The sequence below is a fragment of the Bombus flavifrons genome, chromosome 18 (genome assembly GCF_040668555.2).
Source record: "Bombus flavifrons isolate JBK064 chromosome 18, iyBomFlav1_principal, whole genome shotgun sequence".
Classification (NCBI taxonomy): Eukaryota; Metazoa; Arthropoda; class Insecta; order Hymenoptera; family Apidae; genus Bombus; species Bombus flavifrons.
Window position 1 is genome coordinate 1,655,138 of NC_138459.1, and position 16,136 is coordinate 1,671,273.

At 41.9% G+C, this 16,136-nt stretch overlaps 1 long non-coding RNA gene and 1 pseudogene across 1 annotated transcript in view; both read right to left on the reverse strand.

Moving 5' to 3' along the window:
• The window catches only part of LOC138189101 (uncharacterized), a 247,607-nt gene that overhangs the window by 11,555 nt on the left and 219,916 nt on the right, over nucleotides 1-16,136 (reverse strand). The window lies entirely within an intron of this gene.
• On the reverse strand, nucleotides 2,953-4,175 carry LOC138188986 (translation machinery-associated protein 16 homolog; annotated as a pseudogene).

Consider the following 16,136-nt stretch of genomic DNA (forward strand, 5'->3'; position numbering starts at 1 on the left):
TGCAACATGGCGCACTTTTTCTGACTGTTAAAAAAGCTGCGCAATACGAAAAAAACGCGATGTGCAGAAACTGTTCAAACTTGTCTGTGACAACGTACTTTCTCGAATGTAATAAAAGTTATTGAGAAAGACGAAATTAATAATCAATTTACGAATAATGAAGCAAAATGAAAAAGTTATTTCAATTTCTTATTCAAATGAAATGGAATCGAGAGAATCTATGTTAAATTTATTTTAAACAATCTATTCAATTTCTTCGGAAATATAATTTAATATATTCGAAAGAAAAAAATAATTTCTTTAATCTTGCATTTTTCATCTTGGTGTTCTTAATAAACCGTGAATTTAGCATTTGTTATACTAGACATTAATTACGTTAATATCACGAAATATTTATAAGAAATGGAATTAATCTAATAGTGAATAAATATTACCACATTTCGACGAAAAGTTATCAAATTCATCGTTAATCACCATGGTGTCCTTTTGACTTTCATCCCGTCCTTTCGAATTTCACACCATCCCTCTAATACATCAAAGCTTCCCTCGGTATCATATAATAGTAATCTGCACGAAAGAAGAGCGAAATATTAAAACAAATGTATAAAAAGAATAAATTATTTGAAGATGAAACAATGATCATGGACAAATTGTGTTTCGATAACTCATTGCACGAGCTACCGGCAAATGGGGCAACCAAAAAAGCAGTCGGAGAAACAAAGATAATTAAATAATAGATTACAACGAAGTATTGAAGAAAAACGTACAATTAAATGAAGATAACAATAGTGTGAGTTTGAACGGTAGATAAATATCTACCAAAGTGCCAAAGCCACCTGTCGCGAAATGACACGGATGGATACACGTCTGATTCCTTTGATTGTCTACGCTAAACTGAGATTCTATACTGCGATTTACCCGACGAGTTTGGGTTTTGGAGGAGTAAGGGGCTAGAGTTGTCGGCTGTCCATACATACACGAATAGGATTCGTCAAATTCCTGGAACACTCAAGGATATGTTTTGTATATGTGTTTGCACGTGTCTGGTATTGTAGAGCTCTCGTGAAAACAAAAAGTTGTTGACAAAGATTTAGTGACGCTGCGATGTTCTCGTCGAGAATTTACAATTCATATAATATATGAGATATTTCAATTTTTATTTTAGTTTCAGTTGAGGATGTATTAATTATTTTATCGAATTGTTCAAAACCCTATTTTGTAGTACAACTCGAGGAAAAAAATTATTTAAAATAAAAGACGTTGAAGATATTTGAACTCTCTCTAAAAGTAATGATTTTTTATTTCATTACGTCTAGTTCCACCTTGGTATCTTTTAGAGAAATTATAGAATTACGTATAATTTCGTCATATTAAGTTAAATATTGCATGTCTATGTGTTTATTTATACGATTGATATATATATATATATATATATATAGTATATATGATTGTCATATCATAAATGTGTATATCATTAATGAAACGTTACTAAACATTACTGTATGAAAAATCATGGAATAGAATGCTAATTATTCCATTATTCAGTTCTGTAATTAATCAATGAACTGTACAAAACAAACTCGAAGATTTAAATAAACTTATATCGAACTTATGTTTCAAAAGTTTATGATACAAGCCACCGGTAATAAAAACGATCAAAAAGTCTACCACTGGAGAAAAACAGAAAAATGTCTCGCTCTTCGACGGTAGAATGGTGGCATCCCGCCAAAAGTAAGCCTACCCGATTCTTGATTGTCTGAGGCGGCGGGGCTTCGTTTCTATGCAATGCGCGCGAGAAATTGAAATACCAAACGCCATAAAAATTTTCTCACATTTTACAAACTGATGAACTGTACGTTTTCAAACCAGATAACTATAAGAATTTGAACACTAAAGTGCACACGTATATATGCATACATCAACAAACATGATTTCTTTTAAAAAAATCTTGTATTTTAACAAATATTTTCAGAATGAACATATTGTTCATTATGATTTTGAAATGCGAATTTTAAGTATTATGTGAAGACAGATAATTACAGAATTACAAATTGCTGTTACAAGCGAAATATAAAAAATTGTATGCTTATTTGTACTATGTAACAGTGCATATACGTAATCTTTCTACTTACTATTCTACTAATAGTAATATAAAATAAAATTAAAATATAGTCCATCAGATCTCTTATATCCACCATGAAATAAGATTATGGTCATATAGGTAATTTCTAAAATTTTCTGACAAAGAGAGGTTATTGTATGATGCGTTAAATCCATATACTAAGATTAATCTTTGGAAAGAAGGTAATGTAACCTAAGAACTATGCACTATGAACTATCAACTATCAACTATGCACTAAATTTGAAAGTTTTAAAAGTTTCTTTCAAGTTTCAGATATTTAATCTAAATTACAGATATATTAGTAAAACAGGAAATGAAATATATGTATTTACATTATAATTTTTAAACATATTCGTATTTTTAAACATCATTAAGTAAATTTCTAAATAACTAAGAATATACTGGTTCTTATTAAATAGTTACGCAATGTTTTTATTAGCGAGAAGCTATTAAATGTGATGGTTAACAAGTTGTACCGATATACCACAAGTTGACGAAGTTTACCAGTAATAATTTAACAAAGCAAATTGTTCACCGCGATCTTCGAGAGAAATTCCTTGGAATTGGAATTGTAACGAACGCAGCTGCATTTATAACATGCGACATAAGTACACTCTTTTATATACTAAGCTATTTGATTAATGCTAAGTATGTAAAAAATTTAAAAAGCTTTTAAAATCGTATATTTATCATTGTACTATTGATTTTCTTACCATTTCGAAATGTACAATTTTGAGAATAATTGCTATATCTTCGTTCTTAAATAATGGAGCAACTAGCGAAAAAATGAAGAAAAGGCGAAGAAACGATGCAGAATATTCATGATTTCACAATCGAACATTTTCTTTTCTCTTCTATAGTACTCTTGTATCTTGTGACGTGACTGATTCTCGTGGGAGACAAGAGCAAGACGAAATGCGGTTTCTAGCATTTCGCAAACAAAAAAGGACGAAACTGTTCGCTTTTCTTCTGTTTTCTTCTTTTTAAATAGAGGTGAAAGTAAAAAAGACGTATATCTACAAAATTTATTCTACTTCCATTACACATTCTGCCGATTGATTATTTTCATCTAAATCAATTGACTTACTTAATGTATTCTTCTTGTTTACAGGCAATACCTAATAGAGATTTGGATAGTCTAACATGGCTTATTTTCATCCTTTTTCTTAGATCTAATACTTTCTTTAAATCTTTCTCACCAAACCTTATAAATTTAAAATTATTCATACACTGCAATTCATTATTCCAATTCATTAACATTTCACACTGAGTTGCATTTAAAATATCAAGAATTTCTGAAAAATAAAGGAGGGTTTGTATATCAGGACATATTGAAAATAAATTTGGCTGTAATTCTTTACCTATTCCACATGTATAATATTCTCCTAGTTCTTTCTACTTGGTTATTCTAATTATATGTTTCCTCCTAGCATGCTGTCTACTCCTGTTGCTACCTATAGATCTTTTAATAGTAATTTCTTCCATTTCTTCATCATTTCTTGTTACGTACCTTTGGATCAAACAGAATTATAACTAATCACATCTTTAATGTACAATCTCTGTATCATCATGTACATACATCTTTGTTTTACTTCCGTTTCTAACAAACTTGCAGTTAATTCTGGAGTATAGGGACACACACCTGGAATCATATTGTTTCTGATCCACGATATTTTCTCTCCTATTGAATTCTGTTTTATCAAGCAGGACATTTTTGCCTTCTGTCTATTTGATATTCTGAAACAAAACACATTGTCCATTTCCTTCTTTAGTACACAAAAGTATTATATAATCATATAAAATAAATGAAATGTATATAACAAAATTATATAATTTAATAATAATTCTATTTACTTTTTGGCTTTTTTCGTAATAGCGATAGACTTTCTGCTATTTGGATGTATCATCTTCTTTGGCTTCAGGAATTCTTTTCTCATTGCAGTAGCCTATAAAAGACAACAAAATAAATTAGTAAAAATATTACCATGGCTATGAATTATTTCGATTATCCTAACCTTCAAAACTCCAACTTAGGCTATACATTTACTCAATGTATAATCACGCGCAGGCGAATCGTCGACAGTGTCACACACTCAGAAGCAGTAATAGGGTAGACAAAACATCCTACATGTCACTGCTATCGAAACAATAACCAGATAGTAACGGATCCCTTCAGAGGGACTAAAACCTCAGTATAAGAACTCTCCCAAATCAGCGTTCGATACCTCTTTGTTATAACACTGAACCGTCACTCTGTTGGATTCATACAATAAATTTTACCAGTATATCTAAAGTTCAATTCTTTAACTTATTTGTGAAACGTTCGAACTGCGACTCGAGGAAATCACCGGTGGTCTGTCAATTTCGTGATTTGTTGTATATGACATCGTATATGACAACAGCAACGACGGCGACGCCTATCGAGAATAAATGTAATATCGAAGTATACCTTCTTACCGTGACATTTCCGGGCCAACAAACTTCAAAATCTGCTTTTTCTGTTTCAAGATACTTTTAGCTACTTTTTTTAAATCTTACAACGATAACCTATTTTAAAATGTGCAATGTTCGATAAATGTATATTAGTAAAATTTCATATGAAGAAAGTTTTTGGGAATCCGTATTATATCCAGTGAGTAGAAAACGAAGACTTGACGGAAGTCGACGACAATGGAGATAAAAGTTTTTATCGTGATATTGCTTTTATTGATTTTAACGTCAGATGAAACGGGTTTCGGCAAAAAACGATCCTCCAAATGTCAAAGAGATAACGAGCAGACTTCAAATAAAAACGAGCAGAAGTCAACACCCGATTATTACTATTACTGTGACTCAACAGAGTTTGAAGTAGTACAAAAGATTTCGTATTTGCGTTCTTGTTCACCGTCCGATATGATGAAAATTGATTTCTCTTCCGCTTGTATCAGATGCGGGATGTGCCTTGACATTGATGAAAAGGTTGATCCTTTTTCACCGGTCTCGATTATCCTATTTCTCATTATTCGCCTATTTTTTAAACACAAATATAGATTTTTTACGATTATTTATATTGTTGATGACATCATTTGACGAATTCTTCGAGAACTTCCCAAGGGAACCAAGACATAAATGATATTTAAAATGTTTATAGCAGTTCTGAAGTAAAGAGAGGCGATATGAGTTTGAAATGATGGATCATTTCAGACTTTATTATTGCCATTTTAGACATAACACAGGGGAACTTTATAATTTTTAAATCTCTTTGATTTTATGTATCTTTCTACATTTATTTTTCTTTCTGCATATCTGTATGTTGCCTTAATTGCTATCTACATATTATTTTAGTTGCATTTTTCTTTTGGATCGGAAATGACTATCCTATGTTTCGTCAATAATTTGTCTTGCTTCTCTTGGTGCATTTCTAAAAGTAGTATTGACATAAATGAATTTTTTACTCCAAAAGTCAACATCACTTCTTTCAACCTCTTTTTTAGTTTACAAGAATACAAAGCTATATATAGGCCAAAACACGTATGTATTTTTCGATAAAAGATACATTTTTATTCAAAATCTACGAGACTGCACGCAGATATTTCAAATTACAGCGAATATTATCACGAATACTTCGCGTTAAACGTCTTATATCTTTTAACATTTTCAGATACGCGTAAACACCCGCAAACTATTTATCACTTTATTCGATTGCATATTGTAGCGGCACATGAGTCATAGGACGATGCGAATCGAGAGTAACTCATGTTGTTGTTTTGCCTCATTGGCAATTGTTGTTCTCATTGTTGTTGTTTTGGGCATTGATACCGTCTCGAGGTACGAAACTTGATAATAAACAAACTCCGGACAAAACAATATCGTCGCTACGCGCAACCGTCAATCGAAGTCGAATTTAAACTCGTTAGAAGGAGATCGTAAAAAGTGTACTGCCGATAGCTTTAAATACATTTGACTACACCAAATATCAACTTGTCTCATCACTATATACACCAACACGTTTAATCAACCTCCACATAACCGAGAAGTGATTTCAAATTTGACCCACGTTTCTGTAACGCCAATACACATCAGAGACCAGGCCATATACCGCGGACAGGATGGCACCCAGATGTCTGCTCATCCAGATGGCGCGTACCCTCAATAGTCTTAAGTACTCACCAGGGGTCTTGGAATTTTCATAGTTAAGGTCCTTCGGACCAAGCGAGTATCTCTTGTCTTAGATTTCCTTTTACTTTTATTGTTTACCACGCGTTAACATGGAAAGTTGGTTTTCCTCACATCTGGTATGTTCAGTTAGCAACTTTCTCACGAGGGCGGCTAAAACCCTTCCTGGTCCACCAACCGTCTCATTATCCAATCTTAGACACGCCCACCCCTAGCCTTCCTCAGACACAGTATCGTCAGTAAGACTTACTTATGCTGTATCCTTAGAATAGTCAACATACCTTTACCGGTCTCTACCCTTATAACAGTCGCGTACTTAACGTATCAGTGTAACTAAGTCTTACAAACAAAGTTGGAGTGAATTGTGATTTATGTTAATTCAGTGTGTATTCCGTTGTGGTTGCTGAATTCATAATAAAGTTTAATTGAAACAAAATTAATAGTTGTGTTACGGTTCAGCTATTTTATTTCATCAATCAACCCTTAAGTTTACGTGACAACCTCGTCGGTGCGGCAGCCCCCGGCCTCGCCAACGGCGGCCACCACCTCCTCCGCGGTGACCGAGTCCTTCAGTCCGGTCACTCTTAGCTCGGCCGTCCTTCGCGGCACGGTTACCTTGGCGGGCAAGTCCTTCAGCGTGGCCGCCATCCGCTCAGCCAGTCGCGATGCTTTGTTTCCAGCGTCTTGGCTTGGGATCTCGAACAACAATGCCCCCGTGATCTCCTTCCGCGGTCTTAACTCCGTGATGTCCAGTTCGGAGAGCTTAACTTCCCTCTTCACCACCGACATCGCATCCCTATATGTGAAGCCCGAGCCGTCCCTCACGGTGAGCGATACCGTGAGGGTCGGGGAAGACCAGGCACTTTCTTAACGCGCGCGTCCCGCCCACTAGCGTTACCCTGTCCCGATAGCTCCCGTTCCGTCGCCCCGTGCGGGGGCGCACCGGAGCCCGAGCGGTCACACCCGCGAAAGACCTTACCTTTGATCCGCCACTGCCGGCCGCCGCCCCGGGTGCAGAGACCCCTGTTCGCAACGTCGACGACGGCAAAGACGACGGTATTCGCCCCCCGGCCCGTGCGCCCTCAGTCGGCGCATGGACCATTGGAGGATGCTGCACCACCGGTATTCTGGCCTTGCGTCCCGCTTTCCCTCTTCCTCCTCTCACGACGGTGGTAAATCCGTCCTCGGTCGACCGCGAGGTGTCTCTCGCCAACTGCGACCGCGCTTGCGCGGTTCTTGCAGCGGCGGTAACGTCCGTAGCCGAGGGGATCGCGCCCCCGGGCATAATTTCCCGCCACCACTCCTTCAACTTACGGAGGAGTAGAATATTGAGATCCTCGAGAGGGTCTCGAGGACCTGGACCATCGTTCTTTGTTCTCACATTACTTGTATTACTCCCCACTCCACCGGGACAGCGGAGACGGCGCGTCGCTGATCGGGGGTTAAGCGTGCTTATGGTAGAATCTAGATTACGGTGTTAAGGGATTTTCCCGAAGTTCCAAAGGGAAGACTCCGATGTCCTTTCATCTCCGACATATATACATTGTTAAATATACTCAAGTGTTTCTTCCTATCACTATCACGACCTGAACCTCGGAGGCATGACCATTGGGATACGGTATTTTGGGCTAGGGTTTCTCGGGGTTGCGTACCCGTACTGCGACTCGCCGGCGAGTCCGCAGCTCCTGAGGGATTGGAAGTTGAAAGGTAAGGAAGAGGAGAAGTGCGAGAAAGATGGGAGAGCCGTGACCTCCCGGGCTCCTTGGTAAGATGCCCCCTCCCGGCAGCGCGGCCGTGACCGAGTCATATCTGTTCCCGGACCAGAACCTTCACGCAGATCTGGCGGGTTGTTTGCCCCCGACGAACCCCTGTCGGATCTCCGTCGTGTGAGGGTTTTTACGCCACGTTGATTCTCTGTTCTCGTCCTCGGGAAGGGTGGGTTTCTAGCCCACGTCGCCATCCTTGTTCAGTCGGTGTCTTCCTCTGAAGCCATCGGTCGCTGCTCGAGGAAAGGAATTGTGATAAGGGGACGGGACAGGGGAAGGGTGTTTGGGATAGCCATCGTTCCGTTAGCCACTGGCAAGCCAGTGTTTATCAGACCCCACCAACTCGGAGGAAGAGTTGTCACTTGGCACTGGTGGGCGTGAAGAGTACAATGCCACATCAGCATCTTCGGGGCCTAAATTCTCTTTACCTATCGGGTTCCTATCAAGCCTTCTTCTTGGTTTAAAGGGGTTCGTCTCCTTACTCCTCCCTTTCTTCCAGATCGGGATCGAGACCTCTTTCAACCTCCTCTCAGTGTCACTCTCCTCCATTAAATGGTTCCCGGTCGAGTTTGACGAACAAGAGGCGGCCCTGGGACCAACCGACCTCTCTTCGCTCCTCGCCCAGTCGTGTGATGATCGTCGGGGCGAGTCTGGGGAGGCACCACTCGCCTCACCGACGGGGTCGGAGGGCTCCGAAATCCCCTAAGCCGTAACTTTATTTTTCCTATTCGTGCTAGCCATGTAGTTTATAAAGTTGAAATAGTCGGACGGGCGGGGGGCATAGCCGATTTCGTCATAAAATTGTTCTTACCTTCTCGTATCCATTTTCGTTGCCAAGGTCGTCATAGTATAAGCCTATTGAGTCTACCGATGTCGTAATTACAGCCCTATTCTTTAGTATTTATTTCCCTACGCTAACATAATCCTAAATGCATTCGCTTTATCACATAGTTGTTTCATCACCTGCCCTTATTGTAACTTACATTCTAAAGGCGACATTTGACTATAAAGGGTTAACCCATCTAACCCGCAATGTAACTATTTTTTCCATGGAACCAAGTTTTCCAAAGAATAACTGTTGTCATTTTATATGTCGAATCATGACCGTAACACGGGTCCGGGTTGCTCTCGTAGTAAGGGCTTGGGGTGTTCACTGGAGCTATACATCTTCTTACACCACGGAAATGACGCTTATTGACACAAATAAAGGTGTTACAAAGTTGGCGCAGACTCACGATGGTTAGGCACTTGTGACTCTAGTCTTTTTTTTTTTTTTTTTTTTTAACGTGGAGAAATCCTCATGGACACCCGCGGCTGTGAAACAGCGGCGGGTAGTGTCGGACTCTTACCGACTAAAACTCCACGGTGGCCTGTCCTGACGCTTGGTCGAGGTGCACCCGGGCTCTCTTGCGAAGTAGTACCGGGGTGCCCCCTGTTGTCTATCTCCCTGTAGATCTTGAAGGGAGGCGTCCTGTTCTTGCTTGGTCCGTTAGGGGGGGGGGTCCACGCCCCCTAACGCCTCGATCCTATTCTGACGCTCCTAAGGCGGCGGCGGCGCCGCGCCTTCGTGGCGTCTGGTGTTCCTCTGCTGCGACGTTCTCGAGGGATGGCGCGGTCTTTCCCGATCTCTTTCCGCCCGCTCCTTCGCGAGCATCACTTGCTCGCAATATGAGCGGACGGCGACGAACTCCTGGCACCCTCTGAGCATTGCCTCGACGACCGCTTCGGGGGCTAATCTCTCGCCAATGTCGAGCCGCAGGACGCGTCGCGGTTCTGCCCACGCCGGGCAGTGCTCCAGCGTGTGTTGCGCCGTGTCCTCCTCTTCCTCGCAGTGGTGACAGATGGACGTCACCTCCCTCCTGAAGGTTAGCGGGACCCCGCCATGCTCTCTCCAGGCGTCCCAGTTCGGAAGCACGGCGCGAACAGCGCGGTGTGGCCGCACGGCGTCCTCCTCCACCAGCTGAGAGCGCCATCGCTCCCAGATCTCCGACTTCGTATCCTCCCGAATGTTTTGGACCGTCTGGCTGTTGGACGGTGACGTCGAGCGCCCGTCCGAGCTCGGACCTCTCAGGTGTTCGTACACCCTTCGGAGCGCGAGGGCCTGCAGCTCGAACGGCGGGGACGCCGCCAGCACGGTCGCCGACGCGTAGGACACCGTCCTGTATCCTCTGGCGATGCGGATGGCGATCGTCCGCTGCAGTCTTCTCACCAGGACTAGGCTGCGGCGACTCGCCACCAGGTCTTCGGCCCAGACGGGAGCCCCGTAGAGGACTCGGGACCGGACCACTCTCTCGTAGAGTCGGCGGACTCCCAGTCCCGCTCCGCCGATGTTCGGTAGAAGGCCGCACAAGGCGTTGGCTGCTGCTATCATCCTGGGGACCAGGAGCTCGAAGTGTGGTCCGAACGTCCATCCGCTGTCGATGGTGAGACCCAGGTATCTCATCTGGCGTCTCACCGGCACCTCTTCTCCGTCGATGGTCACGGAGAGGTCGGGAGGAGGGGTTTCTCAGCGGCGTTGGTCGAAGAACCAAAGGGCCTCGGATTTGGCCGGCGACACTCTCAGCCCGAGCATCCGAATGGCGCGTACCGCGCATGCCACGGCGTCCTCCGCGTGATTCACCGCCTCGTTCCACCATCGTCCCCCGGCCAGAACCAACGTGTCGTCGGCGTAGCAGACCAGGCCCGCGCCCGGGGGCATGGGGCATCGGAGGACCGAGTCGTAGGCCGTGATCCACAGTATGGGTCCCAGGACCGAGCCCTGCGGAACGCCGCGCTCGACGCGTCTTCTCTCTTCCCCGTGTTTTCCGCTGTACAGGATCCACCGGTCGCTCAAGTACGCCCGGATCACCCCGACGAGATACGCCGGAACCTCAAAGTATCGGAGAGCCTCCACTATCCTGGTCCAGGGGATGGAGTTGAAGGCGTTCGTGACGTCTAGTGATACCGCCAACCCCACCCCTTCGCGAGTGACCGTGTCCTCGGCCATGGATCGGACTCGCCTCACCGCGTCCACCGTCGAGCGTCCTCGGCGAAATCCGTACTGGCTGTCGTGCCATCCGGGCGTCCTCTCCGTCATGTGAGCCTCCAGACGGGCGGCGATGTGACTCTAGTCTAGGACTCGATAACGAATCCGCGGTCAACAGGTTAGTAGGCTTATTTCTTCGACAAAGTCTAAGTCGGAGATAGCAAGACGTTAGTTAACTTGTCCAAGGGCTCGTACACCAGCGAGAGTGACTTTCCGTCACGGTGACGCTGTCAAGGAAAACTATGATGGGGTGTGTCTAAGAGCACGAAATCCTCGGATTCGTGGAAAGATGTCTTCAATCGGGAAGTGAGGGAAATTAACGCTGCTGTTAATTGGTCAATTTGGGACAAAGACTGCTTGTCCGTTTGAAGAACCTTAATTAACAAAACCCTAAGGTTTATAGCGGGTCCTCAGGCTAGCCGAACTTGTGCTGTGTAGGTGCATCGACATCTGGTAATCATTTTGCCCGAGGGAACCGTTGGAATGCTTACTGTCGAGTATCTCTACGGGTATTTTTTTTAATGAGGGCTATATTATTACTCCATACCTTTGTTAGACGGAGCGTTCGTCCCGTTGACCGCGGCTGCGTTCGGCGACTGGTTGTCGCCTTTACAAGATTGTCGCGGTTACAATCGGGTTGAATAACTACAATTGTTCAATTGTGGCTATAGTGGACTCTAGATTACAATATTGCGGGATTATCCAAAATTCCAAAGGCTCCGGTGTTCTTCCATCTCTGTCATATATATGTCGGAGATGAAAGGAAAGCCGAAGCCTTTCCTTGGAAATTTTGGGAACTTCCTCTAGTGCTCTAGCTTAGATTTTATCATAGCTGTAATTGTTCGAGATTTGTGTTAGCGAGATTGGGTTCGAGGTGACAATTGGTCGCCCACGGTCACGGGGTGGACGTTTTGCCCAACGGAGGTCTGGAGTGGTTGTATGGGTTTTCCGAGAAATGTGGTTGTGGCGGCATGCGGCCTCGGGAGCGGGCCTAGCCACGTGTGATGTTGCCTCGGAGGCGCTGATACAATGGGACATACATTGTATTAACAATCAAACTCCAGGCGGAAACTGCCTAGCAACGGCGTTTGGAACCTTCTCGATGCTTCCAAACGAGTATAGAAAACAAATGCAAGCGTACAGCGAAAAAAATCTCCACGAGGCTGGCATTCGTGCGATTGCCTTGGAGAGTGACACATCGAGCATTTTCAACAATCGTATTTCTGTGCCTAAGATTAGTTTACGCTTAGTAAAGAGTTATCCCGTTGACCGTGGATTCGTTTGAACCCAAAAACATTGTTAATAGCGTTCATTAAACTTATTATTCGTAAATCATACTATTCATTAAACTTACTATTCGTTAAACTTATTATTCATTAGACTTATTATTTGTTAGACTTATTAATCGTCCGACTTATTGTACACTAACTTTATTATTTGTTAAGCTTATTATTCACTAGACTTATTATTTGTTAAACTTTGTAGTAGACTTGTATATACGTGTAAATATAATCTCGGCTTTGTAAAACAATGGCTAATTGACGTGAAGCGTTGTTACGCGCCCAAAATTCTAACCATAACCCGACATATATATGCATATAATTTGAATTACAGCCAGTTTGAATTGGAATGAATAGATGAGTGGATTAATCACAATTGTATCAGAGTAGAAAGATCTTCATGGTTGATGGATCAACTTGGTCATTGCTGGTAGTTATCATCAACTATTCAGAATGTTCCATACATAATACTCCAATAGCCGTGATCGTCTAATGGGTAGGACGCTACGTTGTGGCCGTAGTAATTCAGGTTCGAATCCTGGTCACGGCAATGTACCAGGGTACATTGTCACGGTGGAGATTTATTTATTTCTTTTTATTTTATTTTCTCAAAACTTTTCTTGACCGAGTATTAATAAAAATAAAAATTCTCGATAGAATTACGATTCTCTTGTTGACTTGTTCGTGACAGTTCATAAATTGGTGACCAATGAAGTAATTTAAGCGTCTTATGTATTTATCTCTAGTCAACATGTTGTTTGAATAAACTGTAATTTATACCTGTTAATTCAGCGTATACTCAATTGAACCACCCTTATTATCCTCACAGAAATAAGGGGATCGATCATTTCGTGGCGTCGATTATCTAATCGTAACGGGAATTTACGACTCTCGTTGACGCAATTCTCTGCATGGAATCCTCCCGATATTCCGCTACGTCTGTCCGAGCTCCCAATAATTTAACCTTCTTATCGTCAACATTTTTAAAAATCATCTTCGGCACTACGTCCTTCTTCGAATACCCAAAACACCCCCTACTCCTAGGCATAACCAAGCCTTTAAATTCATTGTAGCACATAACTGTGATCCGAGGGGATGTAATCCCCAAAGACCACAGAGCATTTATGTTTCTTAAAGAGGCTACCACTAAAGCTCATAATGTCTAGGAAACTCCTCCTAATACCTGTCTGAAACGTGGAACCCTTACCGATCCTAATAGGAGCAAGGTGGCTCCTACCCAGAACCTCTAAAAGCATCCTTCTCCTTTTGTTAGTCTTGGTGCCACCCCATGCCTTAGGTTTTGCATTGAAGTCTCCTGAGTTGATAACTTCCTTGCATCTCCTCACGGCTGCCCCAATGGATATGTCGAATCTCTCGGAGTACTCGTCAGAGATGTTCAGGCTGACGTTGGGCGAGCAGTAGTCACTCACGCAGTACGCTTTCCCTTTCTTGATCCCGCTATACCCCTCCTCTTCAGCAAACGTATCTTCGCTGGGGTAGAAGCCATTAAATCTTGTTGCTCAGTTGGACGCATCCCCCTTCGTATCGTTATACCAGAAGGAGAGTTGTCGATTAGGTTCTGAAATGATCACAACGTCGACCCGACGCTCCCAGGCAAACTGCTGCATCAGGTCCTGCGCAAGCTTGCTCTTATTGACACTGATTTGCAAAACTTTCAGGGTGCCTGGACACTGATTGTCCCTTTTTTAATCAGTTTCCTATACGTGGGTCACGCTAACGACCCCATAACGTGTCAAGTCTGTACCTGCGACCCCTAACTACACAACGTACACCTAGGAGCGTTACTGCAGTTTACCATCGTATGATGCATCGCGCCGCATTTACGGCATCGCTCCTTGCCAGGGCTGATCGTGCACTTCTTAGACATGTGCCCGATCTCATGGCACCTATACCATCTAACTACCTTAGGGAGGACCCATAGCATTGTGGCTATAGTGAAACCAGTTCTTATTTTCATGTTCCCCTCCTTGCGTGCGCAATACATTAGATATCTTGCATGATAGATCTAAGATCGTACGCAACATGACTACCAGTCATAGTACGCGTCGTTATTATATTCGCAACTCGAATGTAATAAAGTACCAAAATCGCAGGGTGGTCGAGCAAGATGCGCAAGTGTAAGCCATGTCACACTCGCGAGTATCATTCATTATCCTAACATCGTGCGTATTTTATCCAGAAAAACGTGCAGTGATATAATATATACCTTAACCTGCCACGTGATTCTAACTAACAAACTCGGTTGAATTTATGTGCAAGTGCAAGTGCACTTTACGCAGTTTATCAATAGTTAGCCACTATCTCCTCTCGATTAACTGTACCAGTGCTATACAACTCTCAAGGTGCATGCAGTGATCACCCACTCCCTATAATAATATCAATCAATCCCATTATTTACATCTACAAATTTAACGCCATCGCAGCAGAATATCCATCGACTAGATAAACAAAACAAAATAATACTTCTGCCAAGCACGAACGCTCTATAGAGTGTTATCATCCGTTCCATTCGTGCTTTATAGACCAAAAATTCATTCGTTAGTTATTTAATTCTTAAATTCAAATTATCAACTGAATTTCAGTCACTGTTTAATAAATACTGCTCGCAAACGAGCTATCAATTCTTAAATCAAATATAAGAACTGTTTATTTTATAAATTATGATGTGTGTCTAAACAGAGCCCACTCAAACATTGTATCGACCGCGTGACATTGATCGTCAACAAGTCCTATAAACTAAGATCTTTCAAATTTCTTTTGCTTTCGATAGACACAACCACTCGATAGCCGCTGAGTCATTCTGTTATATTTGGCTTGTCCTTTGTTATTATACAATTACTGTCATTTTTCAGGACCGATCTCCTTTCTCGTAGTGACTCGACATTATGCTATATTTCATCAAAACTCATAATTGCAGCGATAAAATACTTCTTATAAGTACAATATATAATCTAAAATTTAAACATTCTGTTTTAGGGAGACATATCCAGTAAATTAACGGCGTCTGAACAATTACATCTCCTTAAAATTAACATAAATCTATAACATAAGTAACAACATTATTATCTAAGTTCAACGTAGTATCCAAAACCTGTTCAACATAAATTCACTATGCTCAAAATGCATCCCTTTATAAATGATATAGATGTTTACGATATTTATTTGCTATATTAATATTGATATTATTTGTTATAGGTCCAGACCACCGACTTCGGCCAGAATTATTCTGATTCGCCTCCATCATGGCCATAATCAACATAACATTAACTACGATGAAAAACTAAAATTAATAATTTGACTCTAACTATCGCCGCTGAAATAATTTATAATAAATAACCTGCTTATAAATACACCTTGTCATATTTATCTGCACTATCCTTTGTCTAACGACCTACACTCACCTTGACCTACACATCGTCGTTATTCCTTTATATTGTTCACAAATCGTTATAGCGCAATATTTCCAAATCTTATTATGTTTAATTATGAAATATCATAATGGAACTTTCGGGCAGCCGACTATATCAGGCCAGTTGACTCAGAGTTCAAAGTAATTTCCCGTGCTTCCAAGTTTTTTCCTGAAACGCTACTTGGCAAGTAGATAGCTGCCACTGTAAGGCATTATTTAAAATAGATTTGAATCGCGAGAAAATTTCGGAAATCCCCAGAAAACATCTCCAAAGTAACAGTCCAACAACGGTGGAACTTACTTAGAGCAGCCTCTATTCCTGTCAACAAACAAGTGGTCCGTAATGCGGCGACCTCTA